This window comes from Pongo abelii, chromosome 4 (assembly GCF_028885655.2).
Source record: "Pongo abelii isolate AG06213 chromosome 4, NHGRI_mPonAbe1-v2.0_pri, whole genome shotgun sequence".
NCBI classification, from domain to species: Eukaryota; Metazoa; Chordata; class Mammalia; order Primates; family Hominidae; genus Pongo; species Pongo abelii.
The window spans coordinates 16538806-16549388 of record NC_071989.2 but is presented as its reverse complement, the minus strand read 5'-3'; the positions used below and the strand labels follow the sequence as shown (position 1 = coordinate 16549388).

General features: G+C 36.9%; 1 protein-coding gene across 1 annotated transcript in view; it reads left to right on the top strand.

The window, feature by feature from the left end:
• Positions 1–10583, top strand: part of MARCHF11 (membrane associated ring-CH-type finger 11) — a 116407-nt gene that overhangs the window by 41749 nt on the left and 64075 nt on the right. The window lies entirely within an intron of this gene.

The window sequence follows — 10583 nt, the reverse complement described above, 5'->3', positions numbered from 1 at the left end:
TGGGTCCCTGCCATGACACATGGGGATGATGGGAGCTACAATTCAAGATGAAATTTGGTTGGGGACACAGCCAAACCATATCAGTATACCGATTTTTCGCCCTTGGGGAGCCAATCTATGGGCCTTTTTCTTCTGAGTTTTGAACATAATGGAGGCTTAGTTACATAATAGATGTGTTAGTTTTAATACTGTAACCATATTTTATGTTATTTGTTTTATTACTTAATTTTTATCACATGGTCTAGATTTGATTTTATATTTTTTATTGTTATTTAGAAAGGTCATGTAATGTTGTAACTCTTTTAGATTAGATAACTTTTGTAATTAGAGCTTCACAGATCTATTTAGTTCATTATGTTTCTTTAGATGCTACTTATATCCCTTTAGACCCATGAAGAAATAAGCATTTTTGAGCATATTTCCACCTTCCATCCTTTCTTTCTGATTTTATTCGATTGTAGTATATATATTTTTAGCTATCCTGCTATTTACTTTTATATTTTTAATAAACTTAAATTGCTTTTCCTTTACCAGATTTAAATTTTATGTTTTACATTGGCTATAAAAGATGAGTCAATTAATGCACTTCATTCTCCACTTCTCTTCCTGTGTACCCCCAAGTTTTGTTAGTTACCTCATTTCTACATTTGTCATAGCATAGCCCCTTTCTGTTCTATAACCATAGTTCTCACAGTTGCATTACTTTTCATTTTTTGTTTGAATGCATTCTGTAATCACTGCTCGTCATTTTGCTATTGTTTCTCATTTGTCTCCTGACTTTCTTTGCCTGTGGACCTGGGATGCCTTCTGTCTTGTCCTGATACTGAATGTTGCTGCAGAGAAGCCCACAGTTGCTTATGTGTTTCCCTTCAAGATAGATTTATCTTTCTATCCTGTCTGGATGCCAGAAAGATCTTTCTTTATCCCTGAAGTCCACTTACTTCATGTTTGTTGTTACATATCAGTTTTTTTTTTCTGGTACCCAATGTACCCTTGAATATTTTATTACTCAAACATTTTCTTGAATTATACTTTGTTTATTTATTTAGTCCTATTTGTTCTGTTTTCTTTTTCTGGGACACCATTTATGCATATATAGAATCTCCTTCTCTAACTACTATCATTTTCTTCCTGAATTTTTAAGAGCATGTTTAATTTATTATCTTCCTTAATTTGTAGATGAGAAACTGAGGCATAGTAATAGACAGGAATGGCTAGGAATCAAGCCTTGGTCTGCCTTCCCTCTTTTCAGAATGCCTTTATTCCTGTTGAAGATCTTCCCACATGATTTTACTCTTTGTTGCCCTCTGTGCTTCCTTCTCCTTTTTTTATTTCTTTCTCTTTCCCTCCCTTCCTTCTTTTTTTTTTTAAAATCTCTTTCACTTCCTCCCTTCCCTCTTTCCTTTCTTTCCTGTGGTCTTTGACGTATTTTTCCACATCTTTGCATTAAGGAGAGTGTTCCAAACAAAAGTGTGGCTGTTCCAAATAAGTGTTCCAAATAAAGCTATGTATGTATTACGTAGTGTGATTTACTCATACTTTTTGGTATTTTCTCAGTAGGCCTGGAGACCATCTGGCATTGCCATCTATGCAATGATTGCTTTTTATCTATATCAACACTTGAAAATTTTTGCAACAGTGTTTTCTTCTTGAGCTACATGATCTCATTTCTTAAAAGATACTATTATTTGTAATGTTTTTCTTTGAGCCTTTCTTTTTAAATTGTAGACCCCAAAACTGTAGGCAATATTCAGAAGAGACTGTAGATGGCCAATAGGGTGGAGGGAATTAATCTCATGTTTAATTATTCAATTTTGGTTTTTTGATTTTTTTAATTCTTTAATTCTTCAATTTTGGTTTCAATAATGTACTTAATTTTATGCACCAGCTTTCCAATTCATGTCCAATTTTGGCCCACTAACTCCTAGATCTGTGTCAGACACATCTGCAACTCATTCTCTACATTGTCTTGTGTAATTGGTTTATCCTCTGTAAATGACCCAGCAGGGGCCCCTTTTGAATCTCATCCTGTTTATTTCTGTTCACCTCAGCACTTAACAATGTCAGTCTGAATTCATACAGCCTCCTGGTTTAGTAACTGGCCCAAAGCTGTTAAGTTTATATGTTCTGCCATTATGCAGTCATTGATGAAAAATATTCTAAAATGAGCTGGCCAGGAACTGACCTCTAAGTTCACTCAAAACTATGTTGTGTGCGTGTTTGTGTGTGTGTGTGTGTGTGTGCGTGTGAGAGAGAGAGAGAGAGAGAGAGAAATCACTCATAATCCTGCAGGTATAGAGACTAGTTGGCATGATTTTGTGTTTCCTTCTAGATTTAACTATACGTGCACACATATAATTTTATTGAATTGTACTCATGTTTTATATACCTAAATTTTTTTATCAAGTTTTCTCTTTGTATTATGCTTTCTCATGTTGGTAAATATTCTTTACATATGGATTTTGTAATGGCTGCATAACTTTTAAATATAAGGATATTCCAGAACTTATTTAGTCACTTTCTTATTGTTGAAATTCTTATATTATCAAATTCTGTCCTCATTTATAACTATTTCATTAAGATAGCATTTGAGAAGTATGGCTAATAGGTGAAAGAACATGAGAATTTTTTTGGTGATAATTTCTTCTGTTGTTTTATTTCAAAATACTGCATGTATAGCTATATAATGCAAGCATTAACATTTTGTGCCTCTATAACAGAATACTACAGACTGGGTAATTTATAAAGAGCGGAAAGTTATTGGCTCATGGTTCTGGAGGCTGGGAATTTCAAGACTGAGGAGCTGATCTGGCAGGGCCTTTCTTGCTGTGTCATCACATGGCAGCATGCAAAGAGAAGGCAATAAGAGATCAGACTTGCAGCCTCAAGCCCTTTGTAATTGGCAATAATCCACTCATGAGGGTGGAACCCTCATGACCTAAACCTTCCCCATTAGGTCCCACATCCCACACGATTGTATTACATTTCCAGCACATGCTTTTTGAGGAACACAGTAAACCACAGCGATATATAATGGGAGATGGCTTATGAGAGCGCCTCTGCCATTTTACATTCCCACCAGTATTATGGGTGACTGCCTTTCCATGCCAGTCTCAACATTGAGCCTCATGAGTTTTTAAATTTGTTTTGATTTAATATAGGAACAATGACATTCCATTGCTTTAACGATTGTTTCTTTTTATCAATAGAGTTGACTAGTTTATGATGTTTATGAGTCATTTGTATTTCTTCTGAAAATTTACTGAACAGGTCCTTTGGCCAATTTTCTGTGCACGTATTAGAGTTTTGATTATTTCCCTTAAGGACATTTTAAACCAACCTTGTACAACCCGTGGCCCATGGACCACAAGCAGCCCAGCACAGCTTTGAATACAGCCCAAAACAAATATATAAACTTTCTTAAAAACCTTATGAGATTTTTTTTTTAAGCTCATCAGCTGTCATTAGTGTTAGTGTATTTAATGTGTGGTCCAAGACAATTCTTCTTCCATTGTCACTCAGGGAAGCCAAAAGTTTGGACACTCTGTTTTAAATATTTCAACTTTTTTCATATTTTTGCAAATGTGTGTGTGTGTGTGCATGTGTATGTGTGTTTATGCATGAGCATGTGCATGTAACATTTTTTGTTTCTATTTATGTAAGTTAGTTAGCTAGTGCTGTGTAAGAAAAGATCCAAAACTCAGTGGCTTACAACAATAATTCTTTGTTATTATTTGTCAGTTTTTATGTATCTATGTAGTCTTTTGGTCTTGTTGGATTCTCTCATGCCTCTGTGGTCAGATGTGGGGTGAAGAGATATTTCTGCTGATCTTAGCTGAGATCTCTTGCATTTTGGGCATTGGCAGGCTGGCTGATCTCTGATGGCCTAGACTAGGGCAACTGGGCTCTCTCTCCTTAAGCAAGTAAGCTTAGCTTGTTCAAATGATGGGGTTCCAAGAAGGGTTTAGAACTTGTGCACAGCTACTCCTGACACATTCTGTTGGGAAAAACAAATCAGAGATGAAGACGAAATTCCAAGGATGGGGAAATAGACTCTACTTCTTAGTGGGAGGAACTGCAAATTTTATATGTTGCAAAGGGCATACATCAAGGAAGAGTGAATAATTGGGGCCACTTTTTTTTCAATCTTCCACAGTAGGCAACTTAAAAAAATCATTTTAGGATATCTCTTCATCCTTTTGATTATTTTTTCTAAGATATGTCAAATAAACTTTTTTAAAATTAATTTTACTCTGATTAAGTACATGAAGATTTCCTTCATTACGTCTTTATTTTTGCATCCATTCCTATTGTTCATGTTTATGTCGGTTGCTTACTGCAGTGTGAATTTTGATTTGCCTATCATGTTTTATTATTTTCTTGCAATTATTTATCTTTATTTCTATTGCAGCCAATTGTGTTTTCCTCTGTTCCTACTAACTTTTCATTTGAAGAGTTTTCTCTCCATGTTATTTTCTGTTCCTGTTTCTTATAAAGCATAGCTTCCTTCATATTTGCTTAGATTTCCAAGAAGTTTTCCAAAATGTCCTTGCATTTTCTTTAATAAAACATTAGCTCTCTTATTCTTGGTGTCCAGGCCAACACTTCACCCTATTTTGTTCCCCCAGCACTTTGTATGTAAATCATCCATATCCAAATACAACCCTTTGTTTGCTTGTCAGTCAAATGTTTTTGCATTATCCTAGTAGTTTGCTTTTTAAAAAACATTCCTTCAACAACCGGAGTTCCATGTACAAACTGTCCATCATTGACTGTGCCATGTCAGGCACTGTAGAAGGGTCATGAGGTCCATGTTAAGGAGGAAGAAGCTAAAGACAAAAGTGAAGTGAAAACTTCTAAACCAAAAAGAGTGGAACCCTGGCACAGGTACTAAGTTGGACTGTTGGGACCCACCTGGCTGGCCTGAAGGTTGATGAGATCAGACGAAAAGGAACATAGCCAGCTGGCCACTCATCACACCGTGTCACTTCTCCTTCTCAGCTGTATACTTATTTCCTCTTATTGTTGCTCTTAGGCCATTTAAACACCTGGAGAATATCTAATTTGGTACTTGGCTCTGAACGTGGCAGTAAACCTGTTTATAGGCTTGTACACATCCTGCATCCCCCTGCACCATCTGGGCAGTCTCCACAGTCACAGTTGGTAGATGCTCTGAGCCCTTGCCACGGGGCTCTGGATCAGGGATGAAATGAATCCCTCGTAGCCAGCCTCTGAACGATACTCATGGATTGCAGTCAATGGCTTCTTCACTGCTTTCCTTTTCGTTCTTTCTACGTTGGTGAACTTTACTTTACCACAGAGCACCTGCTACTTAATTATTGTGTCTCCCTTTAAATGATGCCACATCACCACTACTTAATATCTGACACCAGACACCAGCAAAAGTTAGAACTGAGTAGGTATTTAGAAAAACAAAAGGACATATGGTCCAGTTCCTAAGCACGAAGTAGTGATCTTTCCATTTAAGCTGTCCATCGTGAAATGGCAATGTTCCCAGAATGTTTGAGCTGAAGTGGATCTGGGAGACCACCAAGTTCAACTTCATCATTGTATCGGAGGAAACCGAATCCCAGAGGGGTTGAGCGACTCATTTATGATTCCAGAGTTGGTCACTGAAAGACAGGTCTCATACCCAGGTCTCCTAAATCCGCTGCCTTTTTCTTCACCACTCCCACCCCCGACCAGTTCTTCTCATTGCTTTGCTGATAACATGACATTTTGTTTTAGATTGCATTTTTTCTTTCCTTTCTAGTACCAAGGTCCACATGTTTTTCACCCTTCTTTTAGTATAATTACACATTTGTATATTTATTCTAGTTCAAAATGGATTGAATATATTTCCATAATTGATTTCTTGTTGTCTAGAAAATTACAGATAACAAACTAGTTTATTAGGTAATTGTTTTCTACTCCCATTTCTCCATAGAAGGTAATTCAAAGGGGATTATGTGACTGCTTACTGAACCAAACTGCATTGCTGCACGTTATTTCTTCATGATGGTTATTTGCTTTCTTCCTTAAACATTAATTAGGAGTCATTGCCATCAGAATCAGAATCTTGAACTTGTTTAAGGAATTACTTTGAACTGTTATAGCACTTTCCTTAATATTACATGTTGATTTGTGTTAATTTACCTTTCCCTTCTATCTATTATTCAGGCTATCCTCTGCTGATTTAAATATTCAAGGTACTGCTGGCTTTCACATGTATATTTAAAGGCACGTGTAAATATTCAACATTATCTTATCAACTTAAAATGAAGAAGATATCAGATCATATTTGCCTGGTAAATTAACAGGAGCCCTCAGGCGTATGCATTAAAATAATTTGTGTCAGATAGAAAAAGAGTTAGAAGGCGAACTAATTTCAGTGAGAATGGAAAATGTGATGTCTAGTAAAAATGACATAAACATATTTGGGGTTAGACCAGCAGTTCATGGTTTGATCCCTGGCAGTAGTGCTAAGATTAACCTGTGATGGCATTTGTCTTCTACCCCTAAAATGACAATACAAATTAGAAGTGTACCTTGAGCATTCCTGACTCCATTCAATGACACTTCTGGGTTGTTTACACTGATAAAATTGCTATTTTTGTTTGTCCTTTTATGTCTGCTCCTTTCATGTATGCTATCACCAAGAGAATTTTTACCAGAACCAAGAAGTTTTCTTTTCCAAGAACAGTTTATCCTATTTAGTAGCACCCTGCAGTCATTATATTCTGTAACTGCCCAGCCAGAATCTTTACAGAAGTGTACAAAACAACAAAACTATATTCATAATGCCCACATATCACCAGCACATTTAAAATCACAATTTCCTAATTATTTAGCATAGCAAACGTGTTCAAGTTCAGGATCTGAATCTTATTGAAGTGCTCATAACCTTTATTGGCTAGTAAGACAGAGTAAAGGTTAACAAAGAAGATGAACACATCTTTTGTGTGTGTGTGTGTGTGTGTGTGTGTGTGTGTGTATGTACCTGGAATTTATGGTCTTTTAATCAGCACAAGAGTTACTATGAATTGTTAGCTGAGAAGTGGACCAAATTTCCAAAATGAATCGGGATATAATTATTAAATTTGTTAAAATGAGATTTTACCTGTATTTACCCAATGAAGTTAGACAGAAGATTAGTGGGCAATAAATAATTATCTCTCATTTGTCTGTAATTGTTAAAATAATTTGCCTGTATTGATTTTCTTGAAAATGTTATCTTGAAATGTTAAAAATGGAAGAGATGGTAACTTTATCAATTTCAGATTTCATAGCATAAATTTGACTCCTTCCTCATTTTAAAATTTTTTATTGATTTTGTATCCTGAGACTTTGCTGAAGTTGCTTATCAGCTTAAGGAGATTTTGGGCTGAGACAATGGGGTTTTCTAGATATACTATCATGTCATCTGCAAACAGGGACAATTTGACTTCCTCTTTTCCTAATTGAATACCCTTGATTTCCTTCTCCTGCCTAATTGCCCTGGCCAGAACTTCCAACACTATGTTGAATAGAAGTGGTGAGAGAGGGCATCCCTGTCTTGTGCCAGTTTTCAAAGGGAATGCTTCCAGTTTTTGCCCATTCAGTATGATATTGGCTGTGGGTTTGTCATAAATAGCTCTTATTATTTTGAGATACGTCCCATCAATTCCTAATTTATTGAGAGTTTTTAGCATGAAGGGTTGTTGAATTTTGTCAAAGGCCTTTTCTGCATCTATTGAGATAATCATGTGGTTTTTGTCTTTGGTTCTGTTTATATGCTGGATTACATTTATTGATTTGCGTATGTTGAACCAGCCTTGCATCCCAGGGATGAAGCCCACTTGATCATGGTGGATAAGCTTTTTGATGTGTTGCTGGATTCTGTTTGCCAGTATTTTATTGAGGATTTTTGCATCAATGTTCATCAAGGATATTGGTCTAAAATTCTCTTTTTTTGTTGTGTCTCTGCCAGGCTTTGGTATCAGGATGATGCTGGCCTCATAAAATGAGTTAGGGAGGATTCCCTCTTTTTCTATTGATTGGAATAGTTTCAGAAGGAATGGTACCAGCTCCTCCTTGTACCTCTGGTAGAATTCGGCTGTGAATCCATCTGGACCTGGACTTTTTTTGGTTGGTAAGCTATTGATTATTGCCACAATTTCAGCTCCTGTTATTGGTCTATTCAGAGATTCAACTTCTTCCTGGTTTAGTCTTGGGAGGGTGTATGTGTTGAGGAATTTATCCATTTCTTCTAGATTTTCTAGTTTATTTGCATAGAGGTGTTTGTAATATTCTCTGATGGTAGTTTGTATTTCTGTGGGATCGGTGGTGATATCCCCTTTATCATTTTTTATTGCATCTATTTGATTCTTCTCTCTTTTTTTCTTTATTAATCTTGCTAGCGGTCTATCAATTTTGTTGATCCTTTCAAAAAACCAGCTCCTGGATTCATTTATTTTTTGAAGGGTTTTTTGTGTCTCTATTTCCTTCAGTTCTGCTCTGATCTTAGTTATTTCTTGCCTTCTGCTAGCTTTTGAATGTGTTTGCTCTTGCTTTTCTAGTTCTTTTAATTGTGATATTAGGGTGTCAATTTTGGATCTTTCCTGCTTTCTCTTGTGGGCATTTAGTGCTATAAATTTCCCTCTACACACTGCTTTGAACGCATCCCAGAGATTCTGGTATGTTGTGTCTTGGTTCTCGTTGGTTTCAAAGAACATCTTTATTTCTGCCTTCATTTCGTTATGTACCCAGTAGTCGTTCAGGAGCAGGTTGTTCAGTTTCCACGTAGTTGAGCGGTTTTGAGTGAGATTCTTAATCCTGAGTTCTAGCTTGATTGCACTGTGATCTGAGAGACAGGATACAAAATCAATGTGCAAAAATCACAAGCATTCTTATACATCAATAACAGACAAACAGAGAGCCAAATCATGAGTGAACTCCCATTCACAATTGCTTCAAAGAGAATAAAATACCTAGGAATCCAACTTACAAGGGATGTGAAAGACCTCTTCAAGGAGAACTACAAACCACTGCTCAAGGAAATAAAAGAGGATACAAACAAATGGAAGAACATTCCATGCTCATGGGTAGGAAGAATCAATATCGTGAAAATGGCCATCCTTCCCAAGGTAATTTACAGATTCAATGCCATCCCCATCAAGCTACCAATGACTTTCTTCACAGAATTGGAAAAAACTACTTTAAAGTTCATATGGAACCAAAAAAAAGCCCGCATCGCCAAGTCAATCGTAAGCCAAAAGAACAAAGCTGGAGGCATCACACTACCTGACTTCAAACTATACTACAAGGCTACAGTAACCAAAACAGCATGGTACTGGTACCAAAACAGAGATATAGATCAATGGAACAGAACAGAGCCATCAGAAATAATGCCACATATCTACAAGTATCTGATCTTTGACAAACCTGACAAAAACAAGAAATGGGGAAAGGATTCCCTATTTAATAAATGGTGCTGGGAAAACTGGCTAGCCATATGTAGAAAGCTGAAACTGGATCCCTTCCTTACACCTTATACAAAAATTAATTCAAGATGGATTAAAGACTTAAATGTTAGACCTAAAACCATAAAAACCCTAGAAGAAAACCTAGGCATTACCATTCAGGACATAGGCATGGGCAAGGACTTCATGTCTAAAACACCAAAAGCAATGGCAACAAAAGCCAAAATTGACAAATGGGATCTAATTAAACTCAAGAGCTTCTGCACAGCAAAAGAAACTACCATCAGAGTGAACAGGCAACCTACAAAATGGGAGAAAATTTTCGCAACCTACTCATCTGACAAAGGGCTAATATCCAGAATCTACAATGAACTCCAACAAATTTACAAGAAAAAAACAAACAACCCCATCAAAAAGTGGGCGAAGGACATGAACAGACACTTCTCAAAAGAAGACATTTATGCAGCCAAAATACACATGAAAAAATGCTCACCATCACTGGCCATCAGAGAAATGCAAATCAAAACCACAATGAGATACCATCTCACACCAGTTAGAATGGCAATCATCAAAAAGTCAGGAAACAACAGGTGCTGGAGAGGATGTGGAGAAACAGGAACACTTTTACACTGTTGGTGGGACTGTAAACTAGTTCAGCCCTTGTGGAAGTCAGTGTGGCGATTCCTCAGGGATCTAGAACTAGAAATTCCATTCGACCCAGCCATCCCATTACTGGGTATATACCCAAAGGACTATAAATCATGCTGCTATAAAGACACATGCACACGTATGTTTATTGCGGCATTATTCACAATAGCAAAGACTTGGAACCAACCCAAATGTCCAACAATGATAGACTGGATTAAGAAAATGTGGCACATATACACCATGGAATACTATGCAGCCATAAAAAATGATGAGTTCACGTCCTTTGTAGGGACATGGATGAAATTGGAAATCATCATTCTCAGTAAACTATCACAAGAACAAAAAACCAAACACCGCATATTCTCACTCATAGGTGGGAATTGAACAATGAGAACACACGGACACAGGAAGGGGAACATCACACTCTGGGGACTGTTGTGGGGGTGGGGGGAGGGGGGAGGGATAGCATTGGAA